At 44.8% G+C, this 19,249-nt stretch overlaps 1 protein-coding gene across 2 annotated transcripts in view; it reads right to left on the bottom strand.

Moving 5' to 3' along the window:
* Positions 1 to 19,236, bottom strand: part of LOC122541426 (FK506-binding protein-like) — a 36,065-nt gene extending 16,829 nt beyond the window's left edge. Inside the window, exons 1-2 of one of the 2 annotated variants that reach the window (XM_087979318.1) lie at positions 19,103 to 19,236; positions 18,569 to 18,659 (exon numbers count right to left, since the gene is read on the bottom strand). The gene's annotated coding sequence lies outside the window, so the exon portion shown is untranslated. The other variant, XM_087979317.1, reaches the window with a different exon arrangement.
* Positions 19,237 to 19,249: the final 13 nt, after the last annotated feature.

Below are 19,249 nucleotides of genomic sequence, written 5' to 3' on the forward strand. Positions count from 1 at the left end.
TCCTGCCATTTTTGCTCTACTGTCTTCCCTGCTAGGCTCTGCTTCCAGTCTATCTTCGTCAGTTCCTCTCTCATGCCCTCATAATTACCTTTATTTAACTGTAACACCATTACATCCGATTTTGCCTTCTCTCTTTCAAACTGCAGTCTGAACTCTACCATATTATGATTGCTGCTTCCTAAGTGTTCCCTTACTTTAAGATTTTTTATAAAGTCTGGTTCATTACATAGCACTAGGTCCAGAATAGCCTGCTCCCTGTGGGCTCCATGACAAGCTGTTCCAAAAAAGCCATCCTGTAAGCATTCCATGAATTCCCTTTCTTTGAATCCACTGGCAACATTATTTACCCAGTCCACCTGCATATTGAAGTCTCACATGATCACCCTGACATTTCCTTTCTGACATGCCTTCTATTTCCCGGTACATGTTGCGCCCCTGGTCCTGACCACTGTTAGGAGGTCTGTACATAACTCCCACTATGGGTTTTTTGCCTTTGTGGTTCCTCAATTCCACCCACACAGACTCCACATCATCCGACGCTATGTCATTCAGTGCCATAGATTTAATTTTGTTCTTAACTAACAAGGCAACCCCACCCCCTCTGCCCACCTCCCTGTCTTTTCGATAAGTTGGAAACCCTTGGATGTTTAACTGCCAGTCCTGACCCCCCTTGTAACCACGTCTCTGTGATGCCTACCACATCATAATCATTCACGATGATCTGTGCCATTAGTTCATCTGCTTTGTTACGAATGCTACGAGCATTCAGGTAAAGTGCCTTAATGCTAACTTTCTTATCATTAGAGATATTGAAAGTCATAAGATGTCCTAAGTTATCCTTTCTTTTTGCTGCATTTCCAGTCTGTCTCAAGTTTAAATATGCCTGCACATATGCTATCCTGCTGCTTATCTTTCCATTTAACTCCATACTCTTTGTCTCTTTCACTTTCCCTTCCCCCCCAACTCAGAAGTTTAAAGTCCTACTGACCACCCTATTTATCCTCTTTGCGAGAACATTGGTACCTGATCGGTTCAGGTGGAGACAGTCCCTACGGTACAGATCCCCCCGGTTCCAAAACTGATGCTAATGCCCCATGAAGTGGAATCCCTCTTTCCCACACCAATCCCTTAGCCACGTGTTTACTTCCCTAATTTTCTTATCCCTTGGCACGTGGCTCGGGCAGTAATCTGGAGATTATGACCCTTGAGGACCTGTACTTCAATTTCCTTCCTAGTGCTCGATAATCCCCAAACAGGTCCTCCACCCTAGCTTTGCCTATGTTGTTAGTCCCAATGTGGACCACAACAACTGGATCCTCCCCCTCCCGCTCCAATATCCTTTCAAGCCGGTCAGAGATGTCCCGCACCCTGGCACCGGCTAGGCAACACACCATGCGAGACTCCTGATCCGGCTTGCAAAGGATACTATCTGTTCCCCTAATTATAGAATCCCCTATAACAACTACTTGTCTTTTTGCTCCCCCCTCTTGAATGGCCTTCTGCACCATGGTGCCGTGGTCAGCTGGCTCATCCTGTCCAGAGCCCTTTTCCTCATCTGTACAGGGAGCAAGAATCTCATACCTGTTGGACAAGGTCAAGGGCTGAGGCTCCTGTACTCCTGAACTCAGGTTCCCCCTACCTGCCTCACTTACAGTCACATTCTGTGAACATCTGCCTCCAATCAGCTTTCGAAAGTTCTTGCCTAATACCGTCAAAATTGGCCTTTCTTCAATTTAGAACTTCAACTTTTAGATCTGGTCTATCCTTTTCCATCACCATTTTAAAACAAATAGAATTATGGTCGCTGGCCCCAAAGTGCTCCCCCACTGACACCTCAGCCACCTGCCCTGCCTTATTTCCCACGAGTATGTCAGGTTCTGCACCTTCTCTAATAGGTACATCCACATACTGAATCAGAAAATTGTCTTGTACGCACTTAAGGAATTCCTCTCCATCTGAACCTTTAACACTATGGCAGTCCCAGTCAATGTTTGGAAAGTTAAAATCCCCTACCATAACTAATCTATTATTCTTACAGATAATTGAGATCTCCTTAAGTTTGTTTCTCAATTTCCCTCTGACTATTAGGGGGTCTATAATACAATCCCAATAAGGTGACCATCCCTGTCTTATTTCTCAGTTCCACCCAGATAACTTCCCTGGATGTATTTCTGGGAATATGCTCCCCCAGCACAGCTGTAATGCTATCCCTTATCAAAAATGCCACTCCCCTTCTATCCTTCCTGTAGTATTTGTATCCTGAAACATTAAGCTGCCAGTCCTGCCCATCCCTGAGCCATGTTTTTGTAATTGCTATGATATCCCAGTCCCATGTTCCTAACCATGCCCTGAGTTCATCTGCCTTCCCTGTTAGGCCCCTTGCATTGAAATAAATGCAGTTTAATTTATTAGTCCTACCTTGTCCCTGCCTGCCCTGACTTTTTGACTCACTTCTGTTCTAAACTGTACCAGTCTCAGAGTGATCTCTTTCCTCACTATCTCCCTGGGTCCCACCTTCCTCGCCCACCCCACCTTACTAGTTTAAATCCTCCCAAGCAGTTCTAGCAAATTTCCCTGCCATCCAAGATGGAGGATGGGAAAAATTTCTGGCTGTAAGAGCTGCTCCTTTTTTTGAGGTATTTTAGGTTCTGGAGATGATTTCCTCGAATTCCAGGAGCAGCAATTATTGCTTTATATGCTGTTGCATTGTTTTGGAACTTTGGGAAAAAAAAGTCAAAACAACAGCAGTTTTAAAAGGGAGAAGAGCAGACAAAGGAAGCACATGGTGAGGACAGTGCAGGAGAGAGAGAGAGAGAGAGAGAGATCCTGCACAGTTACTGCCTTTGCTGTTTTTGAATTCATGTGTCGCTGGACATCGGAGTGCATCTGGGAAAATTAACAAACAGTGAATTTCACAACGAATCTTGGAGGAACTGGTTTGGGCGAAGTTCACAACACAGAATCAGAATTGTTGTTTTAAGTCTGTCCAAGAAAAAGGCTGTATTAGTGAGTACAGTGGGTTCTTTCTTGATTATATGTTTTTGGAGATAAGTCTCTCGATTAAGCTTAAAAATATTACAGCTATTAATTTAACCTTGTGCAGTATTTTGTAGAGGAATAAGACGGTGTTATTTTCTGGGTCTGTAGATTGTGAAGGAGCAAAAATGGCCTTTGCAGTGATATGTAATTCTTGTCAGATGTGGGAGTTTAAAGAGAGTTTAAGGTTACTGCGGATTCTATCTGCCATAAATGCTGTTGGATGCGAATCTTATCAAATCAAATGGATCGGTTGGAGAGACAGATAGAAGTGATGAGGAATTTGCAACAGCAATAGTATGTGATGGATGACAGTTATAGGAAGAGTGGAAAGTCTCAGATACAGTCACATAGATAGAGTAGTAGATGTGATCTATATGGACTTCAGCAAGGTGTTTGACAAGGTTCCCCATGAGAGACTGATTAGCAAGATTAGATCTCATGGAAGACAGGGAGAACTAGCCATTTAGAGGATTTGAGCTAGGAGAGGCTTAACAGGCTGGGGCTGTTTTCCCTAGAGTGTCGGAGGCTGAGGGGTGACCTTATAGAGGTTTACAAAATTATGAGGGGCGTGGATAGGGTAAACAGGCAAAGTCTTTTCCCTGGGGTCGGGGAGTCCAGAACTAGAGGGCATAGGTTTAGGGTGAGAGGGGAAAGATATAAAAGGTACCTAACAGGCAACTTTTTCACGCAGAGCGTGGTATGAGTATGGAATGAGCTGCCAGAGGATGTGGTGGAGGCTGGTACAATTGCAACATTTAAGAGGCATTTGGATGGATATATGAACAGGAAGGGTTTGGAGGGATATGGGCTGGGTGCTGGCAGGTGGGACTAGATTGGGTTGGAATATCTGGTCGGCATGGATGGGTTGGACTGAAGGGTCTGTTTCCATGCTGTACATCTCTAGTTCACCTGCTGAACTGTGAACTAGTTTTTTGTGATTTATGCATGAGGACTCCAAACTCCACCCATGCTGCAGCTTATTGCAGTCTATCTCCATTTAGTAGAGGTGCTGCTCTATTCTTCTTGCCAAAGGGCATAACCTTTCATTGTATTCTATCTGCCAAGTTTTTCTTCCACTCACTTAACCTGTCCATATTTCACTGTAGATTCTTTGTGCCATACTCATCAGTTGCCTTCCCACCCAGTTTTATGTCATCCACAAAATTGACAATAAAACATTAACTTACCCCATCCAAGTCATTTACTGTAAATAATTATATCCCCTGTGGCACTCCTCTGGTTACGGTTTGTCATTCTGATGAGTATCAGAATTCAGTTTGCTACTTTCTCTGAAGATGTTGTATATAACCAAACTGCAACACAGGGCTCAAGCTGTATGCACGAGTTGCATACACCTATTATCTATGGACATTGGCATCTGGCATTTGCCAACCCCTCACAAGGATAATGGCACCTTTCTGATACACTGGTGGTGTTCTATAAGCACAGGCTTGCAGGGTGCACTGGCAACTAGTATTGAAAGGTTGTAGCAAGGACACTTTGCATGCATGGATGACTCAGCCATGCCTCAAAGTCTTAGGGAAGTTATCCTCATTGAAGTTCATGGTAGCATGTGTCAATCAGAGGGTCTCAACACTGGCACCTGTCAGTCAGATGGTCACAGCACAAGAGCAGCCTTCCAAACCATCCTAGCCCATTGGACACAGTCAGGTATACAGCTGGGTGATTTTAGTCAGGAGGTCTGTGCCTTTGTTATCTGGGACTGGGTCACAATCAATCCTATGGAACTATAGGAGTCAGTCTAGGTGGTAGACCTAGTACAGTTGGGAAGATGCTTAACCACCAGTCAGGGATTTGGGCATCTCTAATCTGGGGCTGTACAGTTTGGATGCTCAGTGGGTGGGCTACAATCACTAGATCAAGTCTTTCCAAAGAAATAAAGGGAATGGGGTATTCAAGAGCAGCCACTGTAGCAGGAATGAGTCTCGGAAAATTATACCTTGAGACTGTGCTGCAGAGGGTTTAAAATTGTGACACAGGGAGCAACAATATGTGCAAAGTAGGTAAACAGTAAAACATAGTTTGGAAAAGGGTCACGCAGGACAGAAGTTTGCTCAGTTAGGAGCGCCTTGGCTGCGAAGGTGCAGGCAGGGCAGTGTATAACTAAAATTTTCACCTTCTGCTGGATGATCCCAGGGACACTTGTATCTGACTGGGACAGACATAGTGAAGGTTGTCTTGCCAGTTGACCCTCCTTGGTGCAAGCCTTCAAGGGTCAGAGGGGGCAGGTATGGGGCAGATGAAGGGCCCATTCACTTCTTAAGTGTCCTGAGTGGAATTTTCTGAGGGGGTGACATGTGGGTCTTCCTCTGGCTGCGTGATCCTAGTGAGGAAGATGTATCTGGAATGTGCACCAGTTTTCTTGTCCTCCTGTCACTATACTTTAGGCCTGTGAACCAATGGCTGGTATGATGAAGTTGCATTTTGTGCACCTCTCCAGCAGACCCTAAGGGTGCTGGCCCTGGCTGTCTACGGCAACCTATACATAGAGGAAGTCAGACTGTGCCATGACCCGCTGCACTACTGCAGCTTCTGGGCAATAAGGTCATTGTGTACCACATACCTGTTTATGTCATTATGTTCCACCCCTGTTTCTCTCTGTGCCTGTGGACAATGTACCCCATCACCAGCACCACCGGGTCCTGTCTTTCCTGTGGCTGAGCAGGTGGCTTGTGGTACAGTGGTCCACTGCATGCCAGTCTGGCACATTTTTTCCTTGCATATTGAGTGTGATGAATTCCTGATGAAAGGCTTTTGCCCAAAGCGTCGATTTTTCTGCTCCTCGGATGCTGCCTGACTTGCTGTGCTTTTCCAGCACCATACTCTCAACTCTAATCTCCAGCATCTGCAGTCCTCACTTTTGTCACATTTTGTCCTCAGCCAATTTGTTGTAGTTCTCAAAAGACTGGACTCCCACACTTTCTAAACTTAACATTCTCATTGAGGTTTCATTGCCAAGGTGGTTGTATCTGTCAGACATGAGAGAGAAGCAAGTGGAGTGCAATGATTGAGAAACATAGTGGGGTTAATGTGAGAGGTTACAATTGAATGAAGAGTGATACTTACTGATTTGGCCAACCCCGGATGTCTCAGTATCTCTACAGGAGGAGTGCAGGTTTTCTCCTGCAAGAGCCATGATTCTCATCTAGTATGTGATGAGGAGCCTAATATTCATCACCCATGTGGTCTGTCTCTGTCCTGTTTTGGGCTGTCTTTTCTTGCAGTGAGAGAAAGGGAGAGATTGAGTGTGATGAAAGTCAGTGGTGTGACTAATAGTCCTGATGCAGGTGGAAGAAAGATGGTGAGATGTCACAAAGTAGTGAAAAGGCAACACAGAGGCTATGCAGTGTTAATAGCTTGGAAGGCTGGGGAAGCAAGAACAATTCACAGAAAATATTGCAGGAGATCATGAGCGTGGCAAAGCATGAGCTTTGGGAGAGAAATGGAGTGAGTGTAAGGTTGCAGGGAAAGGAGTGTAATTCTTTCCACGCACCATTCCCAGAACAACTCGCCCTCAATGTGCCCCTGCCCAAAGAATAACATTTCTTTCACATGGAACATCTTTGAAAGGCCACAGTATGCCTGGATAAATGTTGGCACTCCATCATTGCCCCTTAATGGCAATATTTTGGCATAGCAGCCACATAGCCACACTAACTATGGCACATAGCCAAGACAGCAGAAACTCCCTCAAAATACAACCTCTTTCTCTCACCATTAAACTCTCATTGTTTAATCACCATGCAACTCACATCACCTTTCCTTAACTGTGTCCTGTCTGAATAATTTGTACATTAGCATAACCCAAATGTACCCGATGCCTACTGGACAGCTGCAGCTTGTCATTGTCTAGCAGGAGAACAATACACTCTGGCAAATAATCAGACAATTCCAGTCACAAATATGAGCTTTTATTTAATGACAAGTAGGTGTCAGCATTGTGTTCAAAAACTGAGACAGTCAACGATTGTGTGCTGCATCCACTCTCATCTATGGATGTTGGTATCAATGAAGTTCTGAGCTGAAAAATGTGTTGCTGGAAAAGCGCAGCAGGTCAGGCAGCATCCAAGGAGCAGGAGAATTGACGTTTCGGGAATTCCTGAAGAAGGGCTTATGCCCGAAATGTCGATTCTCCTGCTCCTTGGATGCTGCCTGACCTGCTGCGCTTTTCCAGCAACACATTTTTCAGGTCTGATCTCCAGCATCTGCAGTCCTCACTTTCTCCTAATCAATAAGGTTCTTTCTGTTTTGGAGCACCCAATGCAGCCGAGCTCTGTCATGGACAACATCTCAAAGGTTCTCATCCTCCTTCTCTGAATACTGCCCCCTATTTCCCCAGTTCCTCAGAATCCTGCACACACCTCTTTGCCAGCTCCATTTGTACAGAGCACGGCATGTCGCAATGATGCACCATATTGAGTAAGAACTATGCTTGAGGAAGTCCAACCCCTCCAAATCCAGACCGAGCAGTAGATCTGCATTTTCAGAGGCCCTATCATCTGCTGTAATACAACACCAGTTGAAGCATGGGCAGCGTTGTAACCATGCTCCACATCAGTCAAGGGTTGTGCAACAGTATCATAGACCATAGTTGCAATTGGTAGCCCTTGTCTCCCAATAACTAGCCTTGTAAGTCCCGTGGATCCTCAAGCACAACAGATATATGAGAGTGCTCAAGGATGTACAAGTCGTAGCAGTTGCCATGGTAGTGGGCACATGCAGGCAGAGTGATCATCACATGCCTTAATCTCCACTATTATAATATCCACGGCCTTCCACCCCATTAGCCTTGGCTCCTGTATCTCCCACAAGAGCATTTCTACCACAAGTGCTTTGACAATAGTAAACATGCTGGCATAACACTAAGCTGATAACGTTACTGAGAGCCCAACACTGCTCCTCCTTTCAGCCATTTAAGGTTCTATGGAGACTTCTGCTCTTACTGGGAGTGGAAGACCCTCCTCAGTGAGTTGCCAGCCAATCTGATCACATGAAGAAGTCAACATAAGCCCACTTTGACTGTGCCAACATACTGATGCGTTAGCCATTTATTATAAATATATTGGAAATGTGTTGCTGGTAAAGCGCAGCAGGTCAGGCAGCATCTAGGGAACAGGAGAATCGACGTTTCGGGCATCAGCTCTTCTTCAGGAATGAGGAAAGTTGGTCCAGCAGGCTAAGATAAAAGATAGGGAGGAGGGACTTGGGGGAGGGGCGTCGGAAATGTGATAGGTGGAAAGAGGTCAAGGTGAGGGTGATAGGTCAGAGTGGGGTGGGGCGGAGAGGTCGGGAAGAAGATTGCAGGTTAGGAAGGCGGTGCTGAATTTGATGGATTTGACTGAGACAGGCTGGGGGGAGGGGAAATGAGGAAACTGGTGAAATCCAAGTTCATCCCTTGTGGTTGGAGGGTTCCTAGCCGGAAGATGAGGCGTTCTTCCTCCAACTGTCGTTTCGCTGTGGTCTGACGATGGAGGAGTCCAAAGACCTGCATATCCTTGGTGGAGTGGGAGGGGGAATTGAAATGTTGAGCTACAGGGTGGTTGGGTTGGTTGGTCCAGGTGTCCCAGAGGTGTTCCCTGAAACGCTCCGCAAGTAGGCGGCCCGTCTCCCCAATATAGAGGAGGCCACATCGGGTGCAAAGGATGCAATAGATGATATGTGTGGAGGTACAGGTGAATCTGTGGCGGATATGGAAGTTTCCTTTGGGGCCTTGGAGGGAGGTGAGGGGGGAGGTGTGGGCGCAAGTCTTGCACCTACTGCGGTTGCAGGGGAAGGTGCCGGGAGTGGAGGTTGGGTTGGTGGGGGGTGTGGATCTGACGAGGGAGTCACGGAGGGAGTGGTCTTTACGAAATGCTGATAGGGGAGGGGAGGGAAATATATCCTTGGTGGTGGGGTCCGTTTGGAGGTGGCGGAAATGGCGGCGGATGATGCGCTGTACATGGAGGTTAGTGGGGTGGTAGGTGAGGACCAGTGGGGTTCTGTCCTGGTGGCGGTTGGAGGGGCGGGGTTCAAGGGCGGAGGATCGGGAAGTGGAAGAGATGCGGTGGAGGGCATCGTCGACCACGTCGGGGGCGAAATTGCGGTCCTTGAAGAAGGAGGCCATCTGGGATGTGCGTTTTTGGAACTGGTCCTCCTGGGAGCAGATGCGGCGGAGTCGAAGGAATTGGGAGAATGGGATGGCGTTTTTACAGGGGCAGGATGGGAGGAGGTGTAGTCCAGGTAGCTGTGGGAGTCGGTTGGTTTGTAGTAGATGTCCGTGTTGATTCGGTCGCCTGAGATAGAAATAGAAAGGTCGAGGAAGGGGAGGGAGGAATCTGAGACTGTCCAGGTGAATTTGAGGTCGGGGTGGAAGGTGTTGGTGAAGTAGATGAACTGTTCAACCTCCTCGTGGGAGCACGAGGCGGCGCCGATACAGTCATCAATGTAGCGGAGGAAAAGGTGGGGGGTGGGGCCAGTGTAGTTGCGGAAGATGGATTGTTCCACATATCCTACGAAGAGGCAGGCATAGCTGGGGCCCATGCGGGTGCCCATGGCTACTCCTTTCGTTTGGAGGAAGTGGGAGGATTGGAAAGAGAAGTTGTTCAGGGTGAGGACCAGTTCAGTCAGTCGAAGGAGGGTGTCAGTGGAAGGGTACTGGTCGGTACGGCAGGAAAGAAAGAAGCGGAGGGCTTTGAGTCCTTCGTGATGGGGGATGGAGGTGTACAGGGACTGGATGTCCATGGTGAAAATAAGGCGTTGGGGACCGGGGAAGCGAAAATCATGGAGCAGGTGGAGGGCATGGGTGGTGTCCCGAACGTAGGTGGGGAGTTCTTGGACTATTCCATGGTGAAAATAAGGCGTTGGGGACCGGGGAAGCGAAAATCATGGAGCAGGTGGAGGGTTTCCATGGTGAAAATAAGGCGTTGGGGACCGGGGAAGCGAAAATCATGGAGCAGGTGGAGGGTTTTCATGGTGAAAATAAGGCGTTGGGGACCGGGGAAGCGAAAATCATGGAGCAGGTGGAGGGTTTCCATGGTGAAAATAAGGCGTTGGGGACCGGGGAAGCGAAAATCATGGAGCAGGTGGAGGGTTTCCATGGTGAAAATAAGGCGTTGGGGACCGGGGAAGCGAAAATCATGGAGCAGGTGGAGGGTTTCCATGGTGAAAATAAGGCGTTGGGGACCGGGGAAGCGAAAATCATGGAGCAGGTGGAGGGTTTCCATGGTGAAAATAAGGCGTTGGGGACCGGGGAAGCGAAAATCATGGAGCAGGTGGATATTGCCTCACGTTGCACTTGCCCCTTTTACATGTCGCTTACCCATTTTGCAGGCTGCTGTGTTTAAACATGAGCTGCATATCATAACAAATGTCTCTCTGTATTTAACAGCATTATTTTGTAAACTATGAACCTTCTATATACGTAGTTGCCGTTTCAAATGGCCCACATGCTTTGTCATTGTAGTTTCCAATACATCAAAATTACACTATAGGAACACACTAACAGGAGGAGACCATTTAGCTCATCGAGTCTGTTCTCATACTAGATGATACTGTGTCTGGTTTTCATAACCATCTTTCCTCCCCATTAGGTAAAAGGTCTGCCTCTCATTTTTAAACTGGCTCCTTGTCCTAGATTCCGATACGAGCAGAATTAGTTTCCTCCAACTCCAACCCACCTGTTCACCCTTAAAAGCTTTGATCAAATTACCCCTACCCGTTAATCTAAATTCCACAGAATACAACCCCAACCTAATTGTTTAATTTCCTCTGTTAGTTTAATCCTTGTAGATATCATATTCAGAACTGGTCCTGGTCCAGTTCTGGCGAAACACAAGAGAATCTCAAATCACAGAATTGCTATAACACAAAAGGAAAACAAACATAATCTCCAGCTGAAATGCTAACTTTGTTTCTCTGTCTGTTGCCTGAGCTGCTGAGCATTTCCTGCAATTTTTGGACTTTTGTTTTACTTACAGCATCCATTTCCTGTCCTTTAAATCTGGCTCAAGGAAATGGTCTTAATGACCACAACCATATACATTATCCGAGGTGTTTAATTAAATTGTGATAAGAGTTTGATATAAACAAGTCCTACAAAAATGAGATGGTTCAGTTGAATATAGTTCCTATAAGCCTTGAAACTGATTTTAGGTCACTTGTTATCAGAGCAATCATGACATAAGTGACTGGAAGTTCTGATGGAGTTTGTTGGAAAACCTTTGACTCTCTCCTCCCATTGCCAAGCAGGGAGATGAACATTTTAGATGCATGTGTTGGGTGGGAACAAGATGGCTTTTAAGACCAATATTTGTTTTAAATATTCATTCACAGGGTGTGAGTGTCATTGGCCGGAACAAATTGTCCTAGGGATAGGCACCCATCTCATAGACTGGATCAGACTTGCTTGGTCTCTCACTGCTTTTTCACTTTGCACCTACATTGATGCTCACAGCATCCTGCCTTTCTTTTTTATGCTTTGCTCCCTTAGCTAGAACTAAATGCTCACTGTATTACTGTATAGGCCAGGCAACTTGTCTCCCTTGCAGCAGTCATCAGTCAAGTGATGGACATGTTGCTATACGGCACCACATAGCATCATGTTTACATCTAGAACATGTGCCTGCCATGTACGTGTCAAACGTGCTGAATGGGCTTCAATCAAATGGATGTACATCAACATCTAAAGGGAGTAGTCCTCAATCAAGGGAGCCATCCTTTAGTCAGTGGGTCCTGCTAAAATAGTCAAGAGCAGCTTCCAATATCCGTCTAGTGCTTGGGCACTGTAAGTCAAGGATGGTCTAGGGTGGAAGGAAGGCCTAGGTTGGTCAGGGTCAGGGGTTATGTACCTGTACTGTCCAGGATGCAGGCCACAGTTAGCCCTGAAAGTCTAGTGCAAATTGTCCTGGGATTCCTAGGATGTCAATCAGGGAGCTGCATAGTAGTCTTGTCAGTCATCTGACTATCCAAGTCTGTCAAGAAAGTGGACCAAGGTGAGTCATGGAAGTCTGTCCACTAAAAATCAAGGGGAAGCTGTTATCAGGAGCAAATGCTGTGGGAAGGAAGCTGGATAATTCAGTTATGGGGATAGTGGGCAGCACGCTGGGCTGCAGAGGGATAACATATGCAAAGAGGTGGCAACTCAACAAATAAGGGGGAGACAATAGAGCTTGGAAGAGAAAGTGGTTATGCTGGAGGGGAATCATTGCCAGTCAACAACAATCTTAACATCAAGGGAAGACAGTGCACTACTATATTTGGCATGACTCAATGTGTCTGGGTCTGCTGACGTAAAGCAGGGAGATGAACATTTTAGATGCATGTGTTAGGTGGGAACAAGATGGCTTTTAAGACCGATACATTGAGGAGCCAAATAGACATTGACTTAAAGCATTGACAATGAAAGCGAACAAGAAGGGACTGCGTCCAAATTTTATCTTCAATTCACAGATTAGAGTTGAGGTAGAATGTAAAATGTAGAAATAGGTTACATCAGCATAAGAGATTTAGTTGAAAGCTCTAAATCAGAAGTATTTGGTTAAATCTTTGAACGGGTTATTAAAGCTGAAAACTCTAAGATGTTATGTTCTTAATCAAGGAAGAGGATATTGAAGTCCAACATATAAAAATTTGAGAGAGAAGGATGTTTGACTACTGGTGTTGGGATAGATGGAATTGTATTTTTACTATGTTTTGAATTTTTTCAAATTGAGTTTTATGTATAAGTAAATTGATATCTCATTTTATCTTACTTTGCATGATAAACTTCTGTTTTATTGATAAAACCAAATCTGACAGATTACATGCTTGTATTTCAGTGAAAGATCAACTTGTGAAACTTTTAAAAAATCTACCAAACCAAATTTCAGTCTGAATTGCTCAGTAAAAACATCAGCTGAGATCGTAATGGTGTTCACAATAAACTGTCAACCATATCACCTATGTGCCTCAGAGAGTCTTTTTTTCTCTTTCCCTCTCAGTACATCGACATGCGATCCTGGGGTCTGTGGCTGGAGTCATGGGAGCCTGTCTTGCAGTGGAAAGACTATTGGCCTTAAGAGTTTTGGTCAGTTTTGATCTTCTTCCCAGACTTACTATCAACCATCCCTTTGCCTACCTAAGCTTTTTTCTTTCTCCATCTCCACATGTCAATTCACTCCTTTCTCAACCACCCCTCCCTCATTCCCTGCATTTAACATGAACACAATCTTTTCCTTGCTACAATCAGTTCTGAAGAAACATCACTGGTCTCAAAGCATCAAGTCTGCTTCCTCTCCCCAGATGCTGCTAGGCCTGCTGAGTTTCTCCAGCAATTTCTGGTTTTGGACCATCATCCCGCCGTTGCCTTGCCATTAGTGTTGAGCACCAATGGAACTGATGGTAGAATGCAGGTCCATGCATTTATCCAACAGATATCGACTATGGTGGATGTGGCTTCCAAAGGCTTATCCATGAAAGTCAGAGGCCACATTGGAAGCCCTGCAGCCTTTATATTAGTTTTCCCAGTGTCTCCAAGAACCACACTGCTTTTCCTGTGTCTGCTTTCACATTTCTATGAAATTCTGACACCAGGGGCCTTCTGATGTCTGCTGCTGAGCAGATTCCTGGTCTCTGGCAGTTCTCTGTATGCCAGTGACCTAGAGAATTTATTCCTCAAGCAAGGAGAAGTGGCATGTGGTTCCAATCTGTGGTTGAGCACAATTCTGCTGCTGCTGATGACCCACAGTTCTTCATGAATATGCAATTTTTGAATTGCTCTATCTGTTTCAAATCTGTCCCATTTATCATGGTGTTTGAGGTACACAACACAGTGGAGGGTATCATCATTGGAAGGTGGGACATTTTCTCCACAAGCACAGCTCGGTGGTCACTCCTACATGTCATGGAAGGATGCTTGTGCAACAGATAGATTAGTGAAGTTGGGATAAAGTTTGTTTATCTCTCTCGTTGATTCCCTCACCATTTGCTGCACACCTGATATCTGCAGCTGTATCTTTTTGGACTCGGCCAACTCAATCAGATGTGCTAGTACTGAATCATTGTTAATAATGGACATTGAAATCTCCCCACCCTGCGAATATTCTGTATCTGTGCCACACTCAGTGCTTCTTTCAAGTGATGTTCAGCATGGAGGGGCACTGATTCAGCAGCTGACGTGAAGGATAGCAATTTGCAGGGGCTTCTGAGAGTAGGATTTATGACTATTTGGAAAAACATAGTTTGATTAAAAATAATCAGCTTGGCTTTGTGAGGGGCAGATCATGACTCACAAGCCTTATTGAGTCCTTTGAGGATGTGACAAGACACGTTGACGAAGGTCGAGCAGTGGATGTGGTGTATATGGATTTCAGTAAGGCATTTGATAAAGTTCCCCACGGTAGGCTCATTCAGAAAGTTAGGAGGTATGCGATACAGGAAAATTTGGCTTTCTAGATGCAGAATTGGCTAGTTGAAAGAAGACAGCAAGTGTTAGTGGATGGAAAGTATTCCACCTGGAGGTTGGTGACCAGTGGTGTCCCACATGGATCTGTTCTTATGCCTCTGCTCTTTGTAGCTTTTATAAATGACCTGGATGAAGAAGTGGAAGAGTGCATTAGTAAGTTTGCCGATGGCACAAAGGTCAGTGGAGTTGTAGACAATGTTGAGGGCTGTTGTAGGCTACAACAAAACCTTGACAGGATGCAGAGCTGGGCTGAGAAGCGGCAGATGGAGTTCAACCTGGATATTCATTTTGGAAGGCCGAATTTGAATGCTGAATGCAGGGTTAAGGACAGGATTCTTGGCAGTGTGGAGGAAAAGCAGGATCTTGGCGTCCCTCAAAGTTGCTACCCAAGTTGATAGGGTTGTTAAGAAGGCATATGGTGTTTTGGCTTTCATTAATGGGGAATTGAGTTTAAGAGCCGCGAGGTTTTGCTGCAGCTCTATAAAACCCTGGTTAGACCACATTTGGAATATTGTGTCCAGTTCTGGTCACGTCATTATAGGAAGGATATAAATGCTTTAGAGGGGGTGCAGAGGAGATTTACGAGGATGCTGCCTGGATTGGAGAGCTTGTCTTATAAAGAGAGGTTGAGTGAGGTCAGGCTTTTCACGTTGGAGAGGAGAAGGAAGAGAGGTGACTTGATAGAGGTATTCAGGTAATGAGAGGCATAGATAGTGTAGATAGCCAGAGACTTTTCCCCAGGGCTGAAATAACTGTCACAAGGGGGCCATAATTTTAGTATGATTGGAGAAAGATGTCCAGAAGTTCCTTATGTAGAGAGTGGTGGGTGCATGGAATGCACTGCCAGTGGTAGTAGAGTCAGAGACATTAGGGACACTTGAGCAACTGCTGGACAAACACATGGACAGCTGTAAATTGACGGGTGTGTCGGTTAAGTTGATCTTAGATTAAGATAAATGCTTGGCACAACATCATGGGCCAAAGGCCCTGTACTGTTCTATGTTCTATGTTTCCTTTCCCATGTTTGACCTGATGCCATGGAGGCTTCATGGAGTCCAGAGTCAATGTTGAGGACTCTCAGAGCAACTTCTTACCTGTTATATATCACCTGCTGCCACCTCTGCTAGATTTGTCCTGAGTACTGGCAATGGTATTGTCTATGGTACTGTATGTAAGGTATGATTCTGACAGTATGATTACATCAGGCTGTTGTTTGACATGCCTGTGGAATAGCTCTTTCTATTTTGGCACAATCTCTCAGATGTTGGGAAAGTGGACCTTTCAAAATGAACCAGGCTGCGTTTGCATGATTATTTCTGCATGCCTAGATCAAAGCCACAAGATCAATTTCTTTCCAGAGACTTTGTTAGAGTTTGCTACAACAGAGTGGCTTGCTAAGTCATTGCAGAAGGCAGTTAAGAGTCAACTACATTGAGGTGGGTCTGGACCCACATATTGGCCAGACTAGGTGGAGGTAGCTGATTTCCTTCTCAAAATAACATTAGTAAGTCAGATGAGTTATTATGGCAATCAACAATGATTACAGGGCTGCAATTGGGTAGGTGTTTCATTCCAGATGTTATTAAAATCAAGTAGTATAGTAGACCTTTCATTTTCATTCTGTACGTTAAGGAGACTTACATTTTGCAATATACTGCTTGTGTACGTAAATATTCATACTCGTGAAATCCCATTGTTATGTTATCATTTATTATATTTTATCATTTCTGTAATATATGATGAGTTATGATTATTAGTCATATTTGGTCAATCTGACACACCACAGTGTTTTCTCAATGAACAAAATATCCTCATATCCACATACATGTCCTTTAATCCATCTATCAGTCTCTAACATAAGCTATTAATCATTTCAGCTTGGTCCTTCTGTCCCACTGTTCCTGTGACACTCTTGGGCCCACTGCACTGACCAAAAGAGGTGAACAAGCATGAATCACACATTCTGCATTATTAGTAGAAGCTACACAGCTCAGTGGCATTGGAAATGTGAGGATGAACTTCTTTATGTCAGGCTGGTGATTTTGGCCTTGAGTATATTTGGCCTTCAACAGTGATGTAAATCCAGATGATGAATACGTTCAAAAGGAATGGCTGGCAACCTTAGGAGAAATAAAGGTGCAGGGCTACAGGGATGGATGTGGGAATGTAATTAACTAGATTGCTGTAGAGGGATCAAACATAGATTTCATGTACTGAATGGCCTCTTTCTATTCTGTCATAAGTCTAAAGTTACTCTCTGGTATCTTAAACAATAAAGCACTCTGGGAATGAACAATTTTACCCAATTGATCATTTTTAGCTACAGTAAGATTCACAAGCCTTCTATATTTAAAAGTGCAAAGAAAAAAGTAATTGGAAGAGATTAAATCAAATATTAATCCTAATTATATCTGCATTTAAGAATACTGTACATTGCACTCCACTGGAAGCAGTTCCATTACATTTTAACCCGAGAAGCAATGATGCGTGATGTAAGCTAAAAGGGAGTATTATTCTCTTTATTATAACCTGAAAGTAAACAGTACTTGAGTCATGCCAAAATGTAGCTTGGAAATGCATGGCACAACAGAATAGCAATCAGTCTTTATAAGAAAATCAACTGTGTTGGTTTTTATTAAAAAGGTATTACCATGGCATCGCATGCATTAAATCTAATACAGGACATTCTGGTGCTCATTTAATTTTATAGAAGTAGCATATACAATTACATTTTTGTTTGTTCATTCATGGGATATAGCAATCACTGGCAAGGTCAGTAATTATTGCTAATCCCTAACTACCTGTGGGGTGGAGAGATGTATCAGTCCACACTACCTTTAAAGAAGTTCCAGGATTTTGAACCAGTAGCCATGAAGGAATCAGTGATATACAGGTGTGTCCAAGTTAGGATAGTGCATGGCTTTGGGGGGCAGGGGGGTACCTTGCAGGTGCTGGAGTTCTAATGTTGCCATTATCCTTCTAGATGACAGAGATTATTGCTACCAAAGAAAACTTGGAGATTTGTTGCAGTGCAATTGTAGATGATGCAAAATGTTGCTACTGTGTGCCTGTGTAATATAGTGAATTATTCAAACAGGATATGTTGTCCTAGATGGCGCAGAGCTTCTTGAGTGTTGTTGACGTTGCACTCATCCAACCCAATATTCCATCATATTCCTGACCTTGGTTTTGTAGAACATTAGAATTAGGATCAGGAGTCAGCCATTCAAGCTGCTCTAGTACAGAGAGAATCATAGATAATCTGATTTTAGCTGTACATCCACTTTCCTGTCCTGTCCCACTTGGGGGCAGTTGTTCAGGAAGTATTTGGGCATTTGGGCATGGGCGGAGGGGGAATGGTGGGAAAGATAGTTAAGATTCATTCATGTTAGAGATGGTCATTGCTTGGCAATTCTGAGGCACAAATGTTATTCATAACTTATCAGCCCAGGAGTGAATATTGTCCAGGTGTCTTTACATGTTGAAATGAATTGCTTCATTACCTGAGGAGGAAAAGAGTTGCAGAAGAAATGTAGCACAATGGCGCAACACTTGACACGACTGATTGCTGTTGACATTTTAGGTGCGGGGATTGCTTTATGAGGAGTGATGGAGCAGATGTGGTCTATTTTCTATGGCTTTTGGAAAAGTAAGAATCAATATCACTGAAATATATACAATTCTTTGAGGGGTTGAATGGGTAGGAGCTGAGAGACCGTTTCCCTGGCTGGAGAGTCTCTACTAGGGAATGTAGTTTTCCCCTAAAGGTTGGCTATTTAGGACGAAGAGATTTTGCCTTTCAAGAGAGTTAGAAATCTCTGTCTTAGAACCTAAATGAGCTCATCTGGTGACTGTACTTATCAGTAGCCTTTCAGACATTAAGAAAATCATTGATGTGGTGAACAGGTGGAAAAGTAGACTTAAGGTAATCTCAATCATAATCATACTGAAGGGGCCATATAGGCTCACTCTGCTTATGTTTCTCATATTCCTTTCTCCTCCACTGTGTTTGTTCATTTTCCTTCTCTCAATAAATCTCGGAATAAAGAGCTGGTCTAAAAATTGTATCTGGTTTATTAACGTGCTTACCTGGTCTGGCCTGCATATGACTCCAGACTTAGTTGACTCTTAACTGCCCTCTGGGCAATGAAAGGCTGGTCTAGCCCAGCGACGCCATATCCTGGAAGGAATAAAAAGAAAACAGACATGGGGATGAAAATTTTGAAGGTGCAAAGCTGAGTCCTCATTCACAGCGATTCCACAGTGATTAAAGAAAGCCTCAGTCAGAATCTCCCCAGTGTCTCATTAACTAGGTTCAGCTCCCACTCTGCAGCTGAGGCTTGGCAAGACAGTCACAAGTTCTATCCCAGCTGGAGGGGGAGAGAGAGGCTGAGGGTTGAAATTATTTTATCTCCTCCATTAGCCTCTCCCTTCCCCCATTCCATCTCCCCCCTCCAGCTCCCTCCGATGCAAGAAAATGAGAAGGCGGGAGGTACCTCCATGTCTGACTCAGAAGGGATAAGGGGATTGTCAGCGACACTGGAACGGCGCAGGTACAGAGCCCTCTCGGCGTTAACTCGTCAAGCGAGAAAAGGGTCGCTGCGGTGGAAACGGCGAGCTCACCTCAGTGGCTGAAAAGATTTCGGACGCTGTCAACGGCTGGGCACCGCTACACCGTTTCGGTCGATGAGGCAAAATGCGGAAAGCTGTCACCGAATCTCTCCGGCGGCACAAAGCGGTGTGTGAGAGGGAATCGGCAGGGGTGGGGGG

Source organism: Chiloscyllium plagiosum, unplaced genomic scaffold (genome assembly GCF_037043375.1).
Source record: "Chiloscyllium plagiosum isolate Xiang-an unplaced genomic scaffold, Cpla_swu_hap1 HiC_scaffold_35, whole genome shotgun sequence".
NCBI classification, from domain to species: Eukaryota; Metazoa; Chordata; class Chondrichthyes; order Orectolobiformes; family Hemiscylliidae; genus Chiloscyllium; species Chiloscyllium plagiosum.